Here is a 17,758-nt window from a genome sequence, read left to right as displayed (position 1 = left end):
ATTACTAAAATGCAAATTATTATGTAGATAAACAACATTTTTATGAGAAACCCAGCTTCCGTCTAAGGGTTGTAAACTATATTCAGTAAAGTAGCTGTACACTAAGAGTGTACAAAATAATCAAATGGGCCATTTGGTGCCATTTGTACACTTCAGGGCTTGACATTAAGGCTTGTCCTGTTGTCTGGGACAAGTAATAAATCCTTCAGGACAAGTGCATTCAAAATGTACTTGTCCGTTGGACAAGTGAGTCTTGATTTCACCTTTTCTGTGCCGCTCCTAGCAGCCAACAATATTGTCTGGCATTATTGTCTGGCTTTCCTAATAATGATGTCTGTAATCCAACATACATTTCATATATTCCAAATACACAGCCATAGATCGGTCCTATCCACGCACGGTTAGCAGACTGACCATATTGGCATTTAAACTTAAACTTCCACAAGGAAAAACTGGACTGAAACAGTTTTCAGTGTTTTCACAACACAAACATATGTGGCACACAATTGACAGGTGTGTTGTGATTGGTGTGGGGTAATTGATCACACCATCTATTTTGTGTGCCCCATACATTTGTGCTTCCTAAAGGAAGTTTTGATATGTTCAGTCCTGCACTCATTCCGGGCCCCTCGCCAGAGAGAATCTTGTCCGTGTGCAGCTTGTGGAAAAGTGGATAAAGACATTCTAGGGCTATTAACTTGTAAACTGAGAATATTCATCTAATATTCAAACATGTATTCACCAAAACCAACTTACAGTTAGTTGATTTAAGATGTATTTGTGTGTGTGCTCGTGCTCTGGACAAGTGACTTTTGTGCCCGGAAATTTACTTGTCAGGATTGTACTGTGTTGAATCCAGATGTGGAGCAGGGCTGTCAGAAGCCATCTTGCTGTGAATGTGAAGGAATCAGAGGGATTACACAGTCCCAGCGTGCCATGGTGGCAAATGTATTATGGAGGATTACAGAGGAAATATCAGAGGCAGCTGGAAGCTGAGCACTGGTAGGGAACAGACTGGGTGACGGACGACCTTTGGCCTCTTGTGGCTTAAATTCAACCACTCTAATAGTTGTGACGCTGATCTGAGCAACAGCTATAGGCTGATTCTCAGACATTATTGAATTGCAGAACACATGGTGTGTGGTCTGGTCTTGGTTCATGGTTATGGAACATTACCCATGCTGGTCCGAGCCAGTATAGATTACATGGCACTGAAAATATGCTTTCACAAATATATTTAAATGTTGTATCACTCAAAAATAAAATAAAAATCACAGTCGTGTGAAGTGAGGGGCAATCTTATCATCGTACATCATCATACATCATCTCATTCCGGCCAATCAGAATTTGTGTCCTCACCTTCGTCTTCAATGTTTGTGTTACGCAATGTTTGTGTTTACACGAACCCTCAAAAGTGTCCTTCCATTGTCAATGGGATTTAATGTTTGTGTAGGACAAAGTTTGTGATAGCACATACACCAAAAGCTGGACACATGAGGGGCTATATCGCCACTCAAGAATCATACTCGCGTGAAGTGAGGGGCAACCTTAACCCTCTCCCAACCAACGCACCCCTCACCAACCTTAATCCGGTCGTTTTAACGCACACCTCACCAACCTTAATCCGGTCGTCTTAACGCACCCCTCACCAACCTTATGTCTAACCAATGACTAGTCTAAACTAAGTATGCACCCCCATACATCATCACATTCCGTGTTCAGCCAATGAAATCATGACATTATGTCGTACAAACACACCCACAAAGCTGTGCATAGGTGGGGCTAGCGCCCCTCAAATGCTATGATGCCGTTAGTAATTTCAAGTATGTGCTTGCTTCTGGTATATATTTGTATTATAATAAGTGGAGATGCTAGTGTCATATGTCATGATCATCATAATAATAGAATAATGTAAAACCCCATAGACCCCATAGATTATTATGGCATCAGCATGATGACATAATCATGGAAACCCCCATAGACCCACATGACGTCAGAAGTGTACTAGAAACATACAATAAACTGACAATACCAATAGTCTGGTTGCCCTGTGACCAACCACACTATTCACACTTGTGTGAAGTGAGCAGTGCCTTTTATCGTACTGTGTGTGTGTGTGTGTGTGTGTGTGTGTGTGTGTGTGTGTGTGTGTGTGTGTGTGTGTGTGTGTGTGCGCGTGTGCGTGTGTGTGTGCGCGCGTATGCGTGTGCGTGTGTGTACAGAATATATGAAGGCAAAGAAGTCACTTTGCTTCAGCAAGCGTTTGCAGTGAAGCACTACATCAGTAAGAGGAAGTGGAAATACAGAGGGGCATGTGCATTTGTGCATGCATGCTCTCACAGCCACCTAAACACACACATACACACACACACACACACACACACACAGATGCACAGTATACACACAATATAGACACCCGCACAGCAGTGTTGTCACTCACTGAGTCAAGACCACATGTCTGCTGTGAAGCCTTTTCTTCTTGACGAGCCGGCGTTATCTCACCGCTACAGTTGTGGCTTCGATGGCGGTGAGACATCCTGACTTGGAAAGTGAGACTCCATATCTTCAGCAACCCCACAAACCATAAACCACAGGCAGCAGCTTCTGCAGCCCAGCTTGCTGTGACTTCAAACACTAACAAGCTGGAATAACATTTTGCTTGGGGTGGCTTCCCTTGACGGCTCCCAGCTGCTGGCAAGCTGATGGGAGGAAGACAAGATTTATTACAGGCCTTGTTGCATTTGGATAAAACCTAACCGCGTCGTATAGAAACTGTGGGATCGCGGAATGTGTGATTACAGCTTCTCTCTCTCTCCCTCTCTCTCTCCCTCTCTCTCTCTCTCTCTCTCTCTATCTCTTTCTCTCTCTCTCTCTCTCTCTCTCTCTCTCTCTCTCTCTCTCTCTCTCTCTCTCTCTCTCTCTCTGTGTGTCACTCTCTGGATCAACATAATGATGGAGTGCAGATCAATCCATTGGAAAATCAATTTCCATCTCTCAGCTTGCGGCCGGCTCTCAGTGGCTGTTGAAAGCCTGGTGTGGAATTAAAATGACATTTGAGGTTGTTCTGGAATCACTTTAAAATTACCCCCATTTTTTATGACACAATGAGGCCTGGATGAAATACTTTACTGACAGCATAAAAGAGTTGGGGAGAAGAAAATAGGCCAGGATTGAGTCTTCACACCTTGAGATGAGCTCCCGCCATCCCACACAGCTTCCTCTTCCTCTGTTATACTCGCTGTGTCTGTGACGGATGTCGTGCTATTTCATAACAGGAAGTGTGAGGTGTTGATGAACCGACGCACTGACCCCAGAACACCCTCTCCGTGGGACTATACAGTACAGATGGAATGACAAAGAGCAGATATCTTTACGGCTAACAAAATAAACACCACCCAGACGTTTCAGTGACCACGCCGCACCATGGGAGTCTGCACTTGATAAGTTCTGCACACACTGGCCAAGAGACAACATTGAATTCTCTCCAGTGAATCACCTACTTAGGAATGAATGTTGAATACACAAAAGGCCCACTTATCTTTTTACTCGACAAGTATGAACAGACACAGGTTGGACAGGTTACAGCTCACAAACTGCTGTTTCTTCACACTTGTGAGTCATGGAACTGAGAACAAGAGCGCATGCAATGTAGCTACAACCACAACACAAAACAGGAAGTGGGTTTGAAAGTATGTGGAGAGATTTGCAGTTACAAGAGGGCTTTGTGAGCTGTCACCATCACAGGATAAAGGTCAAGTATGCGCATGGGTGCACATCTGTGTGTGTGCGTGTGTGCGTGCGTGCGTGCGTGCGTGCGTGCGTGCGCATTTTATGTATGGGTGTATACATAAAAAGCTACAGTGTGTGTGTGCTCTGCTACATTTGCATGTGGCAGGGCATCCGTTCTCAGCTGCAAACACTCTGGCAGAGCAAATCTATCACATATGCGTCAATAGACAAGTTGCCCGGGGCTGGGAAACGATCTGATACGGTAACCTCATCTCCATCGTGCCATATTGTTCTCCAGAAGTAATCACTTTTACCTTCTCTCACCTTGAGCTCGGCGTGTAATTCAATACAGCGCTGGATCGGGTTTCATCAGACTCTGACCCTATCGATGACTTCCCATCAAATCATATCTCTAGTTTGAGCAGTACACTGGCTTGGCTCCCGGTGTTTAATGGGTTTGTAGCTGAATGAGTGAGTTCTATCAGACGGCGCAACGGAAATCGATCGGTTTAGGTGAACTGCCATGTAAAAAGTAAAAAGAAATGCATGTGAGGAAACACTGATGAGACCACCCACCTGGATTTGAACGAGGGGAGAGAGACTGCGGCTTTAGCGCAATGAAGCCTTCTAACCAGATAAATCTTTGCTTTCATGAACCACATAAGACAAGGCCTACATCTGCAGAACATTTCAGACTACATTTAGACCCGGCACAACTTGCAATTTAAACTTCACAGAGCTGTGAAGAGGTGGAAATTAGGCATTTGACTCCATGTGATGGAAAGTCATGTGGTTCAGACAGAGAGCAGAATGAGTGAAGGACAGTTATTCATTTTTCTGTGTGGGAGGATTAAATAAGACACCTGCCTAAGTTGCCACTCCACCCTGTGTGTGTGTGTGCGTGCGTGCGTGCGTGCGTGCGTGCGTGCGTGCGTGCGTGCGTGCGTGTGTGAGAGTGTGCGTGTGCGTGTGTGTGTGTGTGAGAGTGTGCGTGTGCGTGCATGCGTCCCCCCCACTTCTCCCAGACAGGCTAAATGAAGTAAAGAAAATCATTTGTGAGGTTTGATGTTTATGCTCTTTACTTTTTGTTGTTGTTTTTTTAACCTTCCCCCTTTCACATTACTTTGATTTATAATGCAGCGAGGCTGCGTTGCACTAAAAATAACGAAGGAGCAGCACTCGTGCCGCTGAACGTGATTGTATTGATTTTGATAGCTGGCCCTGGTGTTTGCGCGGCTCGGGGCGTATTTTATCGAGAGCAGTAAAATAACAGAGGGGACGGGCTGGAAGTTCTCTATGTATACCAATCAGAATTTATAAATTGCTCCATTACCTTTATTTCCCTTGGTTACTCTGGGAACATTAGCAATTATTCTCTCATGGGCTTGGCTCATAAAACTAATAATCTGGTGATTTAGTGCCTCGTGGCACAGTGCACCCGGCCTAGCCGCCTCTAATCCATTCATCTTGCCACCTATTAGTTTTATTTTGGAGGGACAAATTGCTTTCCAAGAGAAAATGGGTCAATAGGTGTCCTCTATTAGAAATTGCTAACAATGTAATGTTTTTTTTCCTTCCTTCCTCTGTGTGTGTGTGTGTGTGTGTGTGTGTGTGTGTGTGTGTGTGTGTGTGTGTGTGTGTGTGTGTGTGTGTGTGTGTGTGTGTGTGTGTGTGTGTGTGTGTGTGTGTGTGTGTGTGGCTCCTACAGAATAGTGCTGGCTGATTATCATTCTATTTGCATACTGTGAGGTTGCCTCAATTATCTTTCTTCTTGGGCTACATGACAGAATTGCAAATAGCCAAGGTTATATATGCAATACTTGATTTATGCTCTATTCCTTGCGGGGCTGTTTTCGTGTGTGTGTGTTTGTGTGTGCGTGCGTGCGTGCGTGCGTGCTTGTTTCTGTGGGTTCATGTGGGTGCGCAAGGCAAGCAGCTTTGTGCAAGCACAAGCAGGTGTACAGTATGTGTGTGTGTGTGTGTGTGTGTGCATATGTGTGCGCCTGCGTGCTTGTGCTGCAAAGCAAGTAAACATTGTCCTATCAATGTTTGGGATGTCTGATCATGGAGATGGATGTCAACGTATCTTGAGTGGAGAAGACTGGTGGTGGCTTGCCTTCGTCCCACTGTCCCATTAGCAGCTCCCCAGGGACAAAGACAGAGACCTGGAGGATGGGGGAGATTAGCTCATAAATCACATCCGCTCCGCCAGGGGAACCAATGCAAAACAGTGACATCATCACTTTGAGACTCTAATGACACCTGTGCTGTGTGGCTGGCTGACCATGCAGTTAGCTGAGAGGAGTTGGCAGCTGCCTGTTTTCTAAAAGCCTATGATATACTGTCATATTTATGGCCTAAAAAAAATAAAACTCCAGAGCTGTGAGGATTATATTTAACACCATCTAGCACCTTGTTGAGCTAGTCGTTTTCAATGGCCTCTCGTATTTAATCTGTCAATTACACGGCCTCTCTCTGGACCATCTGGGAATGAAAGCACTGCATGCATAATGAAACTGGAGACATAAGATGAGGACGTTCGTTGCATGTATTTGATGTCACTTTTGATTGCATGGGATTACTACACAAATGCATGCATTCTCCTGGTGTCTGCCTTAGTGCCTTTGTGTTTTTAAAAATAGCACAAATTCTGCAGTGTACTGTACACTGCTAGTGGGAGACGCCGGACAGACACTGTTAGCTATGAAGTAGCTGTTTGTGACGCCCAGTGTGATGCTAGGTCTGTAATAAGGCCTGTGGATCCTTCCTCCCCCCAACACACTAACTCTCTCTCTCTCTCTCTCTCTCTCTCTCTCTCTCTCTCTCTCTCTCTCTCTCTCTCTCTCTCTCTCTCTCTCTCAGAGGTCTGTGGTCACACACAGCTGGCCGAGTCTGGCCAACCGCTGTAACCTCACCACTTCCCCTCTCTGGGTGGGATGACAGAGAGAGGGAGAGAGGGAGAAAGACGGAGCAACTGGGGGAAAGAGAAGGGAGGAGGGGTGGGCTTCAATTGGTCACTCACCAGACGTGGCCTGCCTGTCTGTCTATCTGTCTGTTTCGATGGAACGTGCTCGCTGTACACACAGCAGAGGGATATAGAGGGAAATTCAGGAGCACAGGGAGGGAGTGTTTACGTGTCCTAAAATGACCCTTTTAGACCCATGTGGCATTCTGTGTCCCTGCACACCACACAGGCCGCTGTCACACATCAGCTGCCTGGAGGTACGGCCAGCTGACAGGGACTGCTGTGGTCTCTCCACGTACACACACACACACACACACACACACACACACACACACACACACACACACACACACACACACACACACACACACACACACACACACACACACACACACACACACACACTCATATACATATACACACATGCACACACAGAGTACTGACTTTGATCTTGACTCGGCTCCGTCCTCTGCCTTCAGTATCACTTTGCACGGTCTGCAGCTGACAATGAAAACAACCACTGTTTGTGTGTGCATGTGTGAGAGGGGGCGGTGGTGTTGGACTAAATGGAAGCGGACAGCTTTAATTCCACTTTCTTTTAGCGACTACATTTAGATGGCAGAGAGAGAGAAAGCCTCCCTCGGCCCCGGTAGCGCTGGGTCCTCCTTTGTCAGAGCAAAGAGGGCAGAGGGGGATGTATTTGTCACAGCAGGAGGAGTCATGGTGGTCCCTAGGTAGCTGGCCTCTGTCCTCGGAAGCCTCTGCTGATGTAATCTGCCAGACTAAACCCCTTGCTTTTACACAGAATCCAGAGATGAGATAAGAGGCCCCAAGGATCCCTTATCTCCTGCTATCAGTGGCGAGGAGTGGAGCAAACTTCCTCTTTTTCTGTCTCCAGTGGTGGAAAAAGCACTCAAATGTTTTACTTAAGTAAAAGTATCAATACTGCAACGTAGAACTACTCCGTTACAAGTACAAGTCCGGAATAAAAAGAGGACGTGGTTAAAAGTACGAAAATATTGGCATAAAAATGTACTTGAAGTACCAAAAGTAAAAGTACTCATTGTGCAGAATGTCCCATTTCAAGTTTTAAAATGTATAACAATCTTTTGAAAATAGCTGATCTACAAGCTCACAATGAGTCGCATCGCGACGCATTGTGAGCTTGTAGATCGGCTATTTTCAAATGGCCGAAATGTAGGCTATAAAGGGCTGAAGTGGTTAATGTATGTTTTGCAATAATAATAAAAATCTACAAAGTAACTAGTAACTAAAGTGTTCAAATAAATGTAATGGAGTAAAAGTACACATTTTTGACCTGAAATGTAGAGTAGAAGTAAAAGTATTGGAAATTGGAAATACTCAAGTAAAGTCCAAAAGATACCTCTGTCTGTCTCCCTGCTCTAGCTGTCCCAGAGCCTGGTCTCTGCTCCTTTCGGACTGCAGCAGCAGATTTGTGGAATGACATCAGAGGGAGACTGAGGCCTGGCGACAGTGGCCCAAAGGCGCCCGGATCGTAAACCTAATTGGTGGCTGTCGCAAGTTAACTGCGTAGCAAATTTCCACATTCTCTCCCCGTGTCACTTTAGTATGGTCACAGGGCTGAGAGATAGGAATAGCCACACATTATACACATCAGCACAGCTCATATCGTTTGGTGGGGAGTCGTATAGGGTTGAATGGATGTTTTGGTGAAGCGTAGATGGGTGTTTTTGTCTTTATGCAGCTGATATAACCACATTAACCACATTGACCCTTTTGGGCACATTTGAATATAAAAATCACACTTGTGTGGGCTGGTAATGTTTGTTTAACTGCTGTACAAACATTAAAAGTCCATAGACTATGGCTGCCATATGATATATATGCCATATTTCAAAAGCCAGACATTGGAGGTGCTAGCGCCCCTCAAAAATAATGATAATGATAATAAAATAAATACATAATAATACAAATAATACCAAAATACATATAAATGTATACTATTAAATAGCAAACATATTATATATACGTTCTCACAACACATCGCGATATGAGTCTTTGTGAGCTTGTAGATTGGTTATTTTTGCTATTTGTCATACGATGAAGTATAGGGCTTTAGTGGTTAAGCATTTCAGCACCGGAATGAAGATTATGCCTTTATTCCTCCCTCGTCAATCAGCACAGCGATTCATAGCCTCTACCAGGCTTGTTGCATGGTTAGTGGAGCTTTGTACAGGGGTCTGGGGAACATGAGGATAGGTAACTAGGACGTAATGAGGGGGATGATGTGCACATTTACAAAGGATCTTTGGCTCCTTCGCCCAAGGAGCCATTATAATGATGTGTAAGCTGCCTCGGTTACACAGCCATAGACATAGAACGCAACCACAGTCCACAGTACCTCTGCCGGAGGCAGCCCTTACGCCACACCACATTTAAAAATACTGCATTTTGGCCGGGCCAATTGGTCGGCTCCATAGCCCAGGGTTAAGCGGCTTCCCGACCTCAGAGCAAGGGGTCAGCGTGGGGGAAAAACATCACACAAGAGCCACAATTGCAGCCCTCAAACATGAAAAGTCTCTTTTTATTTTTGACAGGCTTCCCACTTCTAATGGCCGGGTCTACGTGCTGCATAAACAAACAGTGAGGCTTGGTCTGTGCAGGCAGCCAGCAGCGGTGGCTTTGGCGGTTGAGCTGGATTACAGGCTGCGATGGAGCTGCGGTTTGCATGGCACACACTGAGCTCCACTCAGCCTCTGTGACAGTCAATTGAGCTCTCTCCCACTTCTCTAACAGCTCAATGGTGACTGCAACATTTCCAGATGTCTGGGCTGTGGCTTCCATGGCAGCCAATCCACACTGTGGGGCTCAGTGAGGTGCAAGATATTCCCTCAGACTACTGTTTAGCTTAATATCGTCTGACTGCTTTTCTTTGTGATTCACGTTCAGTCCAAGTCTCATATCTGTGCTTTTCTCATTCCAGTGGTAGATATATGCAGATATATGAATTATAGTATTTTTATATATAAACTGCCTCATTTGGAACATGATATATACTATCAGAGTATAAAACCTAAATGCAAGCTCAGGGGTTTTCTGTATCAAACAGTTATACCCAAAACCCATATCCACATAGCTCCAGTGTGCGTGCGTGCGTGCGTGCGTGCGAGCGTGCGTGTGTGTAACTGCAACGGTTGCACCTGCCTTGGTATCTTCACTCCTCCTACTCACACTGCAGTTCCTCCCCTTGCTGAGGATGCTAATGAGAGCAGGTTTAATTAGTGCCAGCAGATTCTCCTGCTAACTGTACTCAACTTCATTAGCCACTGTCAACAGGCCAAACAAGGCTAGCACATAAACACAGCTCATTACCACTCACTCCTATCCACTCCTCTCTCCTCTTCCCTGCTCCATAACACCCCTTTATCCGTCTTGATCTTGTGTGTGTGTGTGTGTGTGTGTGTGTGTGTGTGTGTGTGTGTGTGTGTGTGTGTGTGTGTGTGTGTGTGTGTGTGTGTGTGTGTGTGTGACGTGTGTGTGTGTGTGTGTGTGTGTGTGTGTGTGTGTGTGTGTGTGTGTGTGTGTGTGTGTGTGTGTGATATATATATATAGGCTATAGTGCATAATGAATTATCTCCAGTGGGAATGGATGGGAAGGGTGGGGGTCATTTCGGGCCTGAGACTGAGCCAGAGCCACAGGCAGCTTTAAAAACAATACAAATGTATGAGGGGAAAAACACAGCTGCCTGTTTTTCACTTTCACTTTATTAGGTGGAAACATCAGCGGCTGAAATGATCCGTATTTCACACTGAGAACTCCAACATTTGGAGGTCATTATCCAAGCGGGAGATGTGATGGTAGATATCAAATGAGTCTTAATCACGAGACAATGACTCGGAATCCATCATGCCGTTGAATAGACGACAGGAGCCCGCGTGTGAAATCCATCCCACGCATTGATTTATCCTCTGACCCATAAATCTAAAGCGTATCACAATTAACTTTACAGCTCGCATCAAAATACATTGATTGACCCCCAGCACAATCTTTAACAACAAGATCAATTTTCCTAATAAGGATTCCTGATGGTCGGGCCTGGGTTTATGCATCCCCCATGGTAGATCTGGCAGTGCATGATTAACATGGTGCCAGTACATTCAATCTTGGCTCACAAGAAGGAGTGATTTATGAGCCTACAGAGGGTAAGCTTTCATGACATCACTTTCCTTTCTGGAGAATTGTGTATGTTGCATGTAAATGTGATCATTTGCTTAGGCCTTATAGTCAATTATCCCTCCATCCCTAGCTCGGTCGGGCTGACGGCGTGTGGCGTTTCAACACTGTTTGGATGGTGATAGAGAGATAACCCCGAGCCTTGTTAGATTTCCTGACAGGCATGGCTTGTCAGCCTGTGGTTTTGAAACCTTCCCCCTAATCGAAAAATCTCTCGAAGCGAGCCAGTGGATTCTGCAGGAGCGAACGTCATCAGAGCCTTTCATGTTCCCTGGCTGGAGGGAGCGGAGAGGAGGGGAGAGGATGGGAGAGGAGGGGAGAGGATGGGGAGATGGGAGTGGGGGTGTAGCTGTAGCAGGTACACTGTGCTCTTTGTTTACCCTTTCTCTTACCAATCTGCTGCACAGATGGCCAACAATTATTTCTCTGTGTGCGCATTGCCGCTGGCGAGCCACCAGCTTTTTGTGGAGATTGGTGTAATCCTTTATTATTTATGATTGTCTGGGTTTTCTTTTCTTTCTTTCTTTTTTTTTCTTTTTTTTCTTTTTTTTGGATCAAGATTGAACACAATCTGTTGAATAACTGAGCGGAGAGGGAGGGAGGCAGTGGAGTGGAATGAAATGCAAACAAAAGGGCTGGAAATGGAGAAGTCAGGGCAACCATAATGAAGATGTGATGCTCGCTGTTAGCAGAACCACTGTCCAATCCAGCACACTCTCTAATCCCATTAACACAGGCTAAATATACCATTTGTTTTAAGCTTGCCAGTGGTAGTGTTTATGCTAATACCCGGTCGCTCTAGGCGGTTTTAGAAGACTTTTGGAGGGCACCAGCTAATAATTAGATTTAATAAGGAAGTCAATTTCCATCCTCATTTGAAATAAAAAAAGAAATAAGAGGATTAGCCTCTCATAGGAGAGGCATTAATTTGTTGATGTGGTCTCGCTCTCCCTCTCAGGGGCGCTGCTTCCACAATTCTTTAACCCATAGTGTCCTTTCGTAGCTCGTAGGGCATAATTCATGGGGAAAGAATTACACTGATTGCCCTTTACTTGGGTGAAACAACTTAAGAGCAATTGATCTGTTGAAATACATACTGGACTATACACTGCTACAGACTCCCTACCTATTTAGCAGATGCTCTTTCTGCAGAATAGCATGGTGCCTGTGCAGTGGTTATGGGATTGATGTGTATAGGTGGTAGTATTCTGACCTGGCCTGTCCTGTCCAGCAGAGCTCATCATCCCAGTCGGCTGTGCTGGGCTCGGCTCATGAGCAGTGGGTTCCAGCTGGAGGAACGCTCTGATCTCCTGTCAGAAAGGCTGGCTTTCTCTCCGTGGCCCTGATAACTTCCTCTGCTCTCTATTATTTCCCCCATTCCCGGCCAAGCTCTCTCACCCCTCACTCCCTCCCTCCCTTCTCCATCTCTTCTTTTCAACTTAATAATGGAATCAAGTACCCCTCCTGAGCAAGCAGCAACGCTGGCTGCTGGCTGAGGAATCATTTTCACCGAGCATGTGTCAGTCAGCAGGTATAGAAGCACTTGTGTGGAGTCAATTTGGCATGGAGGAGGAGGGCTATATTACTGTGTGCCAGGGAATATGAAATGCTCCTCAGAATGGCAGTGGTGAGATGTGGTATACTGTACGACGTGGACAGATCTCTAATCCATACATTTCTGCTTCTCCTGGGATATGGGACCCGGTCCAATGTCTGTGCTTGGGTGTTCATTGTATTACAAATGTTCCAATGATAATGTTACGGCATTTTGTGATGAATTCAGGATGACACCTAATTCCACCACTAGAATTCTACAAAGCTACTCAACTGTACTCGGTTTATTTTTCCCTTCATTCCATTATCAGAATTAAATGCAGCCCAACATAACTGTTCAGCTATTTTGTCCTCAGTGGCGTTTCGTGTGGCTGTTCCCTTGACAACGTAGGCTACTTTCTGCCAGACAGTCATGTGAAACCATTCCCATATCATGTGAATGTAATCATGAACCATAACTGAATTTAGTCCCAAAGAACTTTTAATCACATCAGCCATTTAGCAAACTAGATTAGAGTGACAAAATCTTTGATGAGGAACGCAAGTTCCCCTCAATCAATTAGTAGCACTTGATCACTGATTAGTTGAATGCTTAGTGTTGTCATGCTATTTGTGTCCTCACTAATGGAACGCATCCAGGAGGATGCAACTCAGCCCAGCTGTGTGCCTCTAAAGTAGCCTCTACTTTAAATAGCTACAATTGGCACGGTTTGTCGTCATCACATGGCCGATGCAGCCATGCAACCCCCGAGCCGAGTTTCTCGATGTGGCACTTGTGACTGCTGATTACACCAGTGTAAAGGGTGTGTGAAGGGTTACCATGTGCTGCCCCCCCAGCCCTCCGGAAGTGGGTCGCTGAAATGGAGGGGATAAGAACACAACTGGCCGCACTCCAGCTCTGGTGTGAATGGTGGACATGCAACAATCACACATGGAGATAGCAGCTTTTTGTGTACGAGGATGACGCTGTAGAGCAGGAAGTGTTGGGGTATCAGCTGTTGTAAGAGTCTTGCTGGTTCTGCACTAGGACCTGTCACTGATTGAACACAGGGCACAAACACTGCTTTTGTGTCCTATAGGGCAGTGGGCACATGCGGTATATGTGTACGCCTGTGAATGTGCCCAGCAGCACCATGTGGCCTTTGATCAGAATTATAATCAAGTGGATTTTCTACAATGAGTGATTCATTGAAAGATGAGGCTATCTTGGCCTCTTGCTATATGCACAGACTCAGTTTTACAGTTCTGTACAGAAAGTTTAAAAATACACTGTCAATCTAAAACACACAAACAACAGCAAGATCACACAGTGAAAAAGAACACATAACTAGTGATGCACGAAATCGGCCATAAAAATGCCATTGTATTGGAATAAAGATAACCCAGATTATTTTCACCGATATTGATGAATAGTAATGTAACCTTCAATGGCTCTGTCGGTTTTGTTTTGTGTATTTCTAATGTTTGAAGGAAGCATAATCCGTACAATATCGGAATCGGTCAGAATCTGTATCGGCACTCGGCAGATATGACCCTGCAAATATTCGGAGATCGGATATCGGTCATAATTTCATAATCGTGCACCCCTACACATAACAAATCCACACAAAAACATAGACCACAGAAACTCGATCTCAAACGGAATTAAAAGCCAAGCTAAGGGGAGATTTAAAAGTCTTGATGGTGGGGGCCAGTTTGACATGGATCATTCCACAATTTTGGGGCTATGACAGAAAAGGCTCGGTCACCTCTTGTCTTTAAACATGTTTTCTTTGTGACCTCCAGTTTTAAATGGCCTGCAGACTACAATGGCCTTGAGGGAGTATAAACCTTTTATGAGATTTGAGAGATACTGAGGTACCAAACCATTCAGTGATTTAAAAACAACAATAAAATCTTAAAATCAATTCTGAAGCGAACAGTGATGTTATCACAGATGTACCCACAGCACTTGGCTTTGGTTTCATTTGCCAAGAGGTTTTCATCTTTAAATTACACAGCTATGCTTGCTCTGAATAATTTTAAATGTGTCCGAGCTAGCATCACACACGTCTCAAAAGGAGGAAACTATTTGTAAATAATAACACACAAGGTTCTTCATTGCTGAGCCCACATGCAATAGCCATTAATTGGGGTCTACAGGCATCATTTTATTGCTTTATTATATTAACTGCACTGAATTACATCAACTATTGATCGTAAAGACAATGACAATTATTACTTGTAATATCTCCATACATTGAATAATCTCCAATAGCACAATTTTGAAGCTACAACAAACATTCAAAGATCAACTTTTAGTTTGGCTCATTTGGCTGTATACATAGCAAATACATAGTATTTTAGCTATGCGTTATTTGAGTAATACATTGTAGCTCCAGCTATTTTGTTTGTCAAATAGATTTACTAAAATGCATTTATCTCAGATTCTTTTCCCAGGTTGCGTTTTTGGTCAAAACAAGCTTTATTCACGGCCCATAACTAAAGAACCGATTGATCGCGGTTTCAAAATGTATTTTCCAGGTGAACGAAAATATAAGATTGCCCGTCACTTTACACAGCATTTATTTACTTCCGGTTCACGTCAATGTGTTAACGGTGAGTCAGTGTTCATTTTGGTGACCAAAGCCCAAACCACACCAATGATTCGCCATACAACTCCTTGCAAACAAACAGTTGCGAGTATGTGCCTGTTGCATGCAACCATTGGTGTGGAGTGTCCTCAAAACTGTTTTGTTGCAAGGAGTTGCGACTACAGTTGCTTTCGTGCGGTTTGGGCTTAAGACTGAAAGACTAAACAATGTCAGATGACTAAGTAGGGCTAAAACTAAATGGTTATGTTATTCAAAAGACTGAGACTAAATCAGTATTTGATTCAAAATGAACACTAAAGACTAAGATTTTTATATTTAGTCGACTAGACAACAATTTCAGAGGACTAAAATACTGCGGTGAGTGACTGCAGATAGAAAATCTAATTCAGAGTGGCAATTGGCTCCGTGACCACTCAGTTGCAGAAGGCTGAATACTGCCCAGAGGTTCCTGCCAAAGGCCTCATCATTTTGTTTTGTGTCACTGTTCATGTCTGAATTCGTCCCTTTTGATGAGGCCTTTCATCCTGTTTGCATTGATTACACTCTGATACAGTACAGGCAATTCATCTTGCCACCACACACTAGGCCCTTTGTTCAAAGGAATGTCTGTGCATTTCCATGTGTAGTGTGTGTGTGTGTGTATGTGTGTGTGTGTGTGTGTGTGTGTGTGTGTGTGTGCGTGCGTGCGTGCGTGCGTGCGTGCGTGCGTGCGTGCGTGCGTGCGTGCGTGCGTGCGTGCGTGCGTGCGTCGAAGGACACATGCATGCCTGTAATATTATGTGTAGGCCTATTTATGTGTGAGTGTAGTAGTAGTGTGCACATCTCCATACAAAAGGCACGCTAATAACCTCAAGTGTGAACCACTGCAATACAAACCAGACCTTTCGCAGAAATGAGGCCCTCATTTTCTGCTCCTTGAACAGGAAACTGAGCCTGAATGTGAGAGAAAAGAAACTCCCAAGTAATTTATTAACTGCAAGTCATATTAATGACCCAATAGAAGGTATGCGCATGCATAATGCATAAAGTCAGATCGAGTGGCAAATCGAGTGGCAATGTGAGTGACAAAGTGAATTTAATGTTGATTAAAATAATTTAATGCAATCAAATATGACTTTTCTGTTTGGATGTATGGGCTGTCAAGGCCAGAAAGTAGTTTTTTGCCACTCAGTAGGCATTTCCGCAGAACTTCCTGGTATGATGATGATGTCACGCGCATACCCTCTATACTGTGTAATCTGCAAATATAACCAATATAGGGCCCATGAAAAATAGTTCCACCATATCATTGATCTCTGCCCTGTTCTTGTATATGGCAGAACTGTGCATTCAAACCGTGGAATGAGACCATTTATTTCACACAAATGCATGCAGTGTGTGCAATCACTACCTTGGTTGGATGGTGTGCAGAAGGACAGCATGACCCCTAAATCTCAGTATTGTTCTCCAGAAGTAGCCAAACCATTTGTTTACCAACCACCTACATCTGAGCCGCGTGGAAAAGTGAGCCGCAGTACTCAGTTCAAAGTGGCAGAGAGCGAGAAGGACAATCCCTGTTCTGTGAAGAATTAGCACCACCTCTGCAAATAGGCCAGTGTGTAATGCCTGAGGGTGGGAGTTTCACTGAGGCTGGGGTTTCCGTGTAAATAAACAGTGAGGAGGTCTCAGTGGGTGGAGACACCCCTCCACCACCACCACCACCACCTCCCCTCCCGGGGCTGGGCCCATGCAGCCTTTTGTTGCCTTTAATCCAAGCACTCTCTATTGAAAAGCATGGGGGTGGTGCCTGGGTGAGATTAGCCCGCTGGCTCTTGTGTGTGCCTGAGTTTTCTCACAGACTGCCTCTATGCTTTGGGAAATAACATGCTTATCCCACATCCTTGTGGTGGCTGACAAGAATGGCAACTAACTAGACTTGTTGGGCAATCATGAGCGGCTGTGATTGTGCCTGATAAATACAAAAAATAAAGAAATCATACAAAAAAAACAGCCACCTGATTTATGTTTTTTGTGCATTTCGAGAAGTCAGCAGAGAATAAGGATGACATTAATCAACTTAATGTATAATGTGCTGATCATTACCTGTCGAACAGCATAAAGACTTAACATGCCTACCTCTTCTCGGAAGTTCTGTGTGCACATGAGTCATGACACATGAAAAGGACTCAGATGTCAAATTTAAACTCATACAGCAATTTTCTTCTTTATGTCACAGACATCATAACTCACATATAACTGAACTGATGTCCTTATATACAAACAACAAACAAAAACAAATGCACAGAATACAAATCCTACATTTGTGTGAAGTGTGTGTGTGTGTGTGTGGGGGGGGGGGGGGGACAATACAAAACTAAATTATGACGTTTATTTAACTTGAATATGCATTTCAAAATACAAATAAGACCTTCAAATGTAATGGCACCATGCCACTATATCTATATAGCCCAGTCAGACATTGGTTATGCTTTCACCCATGTTTAAAGTTATTACAGGCTGATTGCCTTTATAATAATGGCAAACAAGATTCCATTGTCTGCTCGTTATATAGGCCTATATGTAAAGGAAAACTACAGGTTGTGATGTTACAACTGTTTGCATGCTTCCTTTCTTCCTTTGTTTAATGTAGGCTCTCATTACCACGTGGTGGTAACAGATTGTTTGAACTGGAGAGAAAAGCCATTCGAAGCTAATTAAGCA

Source organism: Electrona antarctica (genome assembly GCF_951216825.1).
Source record: "Electrona antarctica genome assembly, chromosome: 5".
Taxonomy (NCBI): Eukaryota; Metazoa; Chordata; class Actinopteri; order Myctophiformes; family Myctophidae; genus Electrona; species Electrona antarctica.
The sequence above is the reverse complement of the archived record's forward strand: the minus strand, read 5'-3'. Positions refer to the sequence as shown.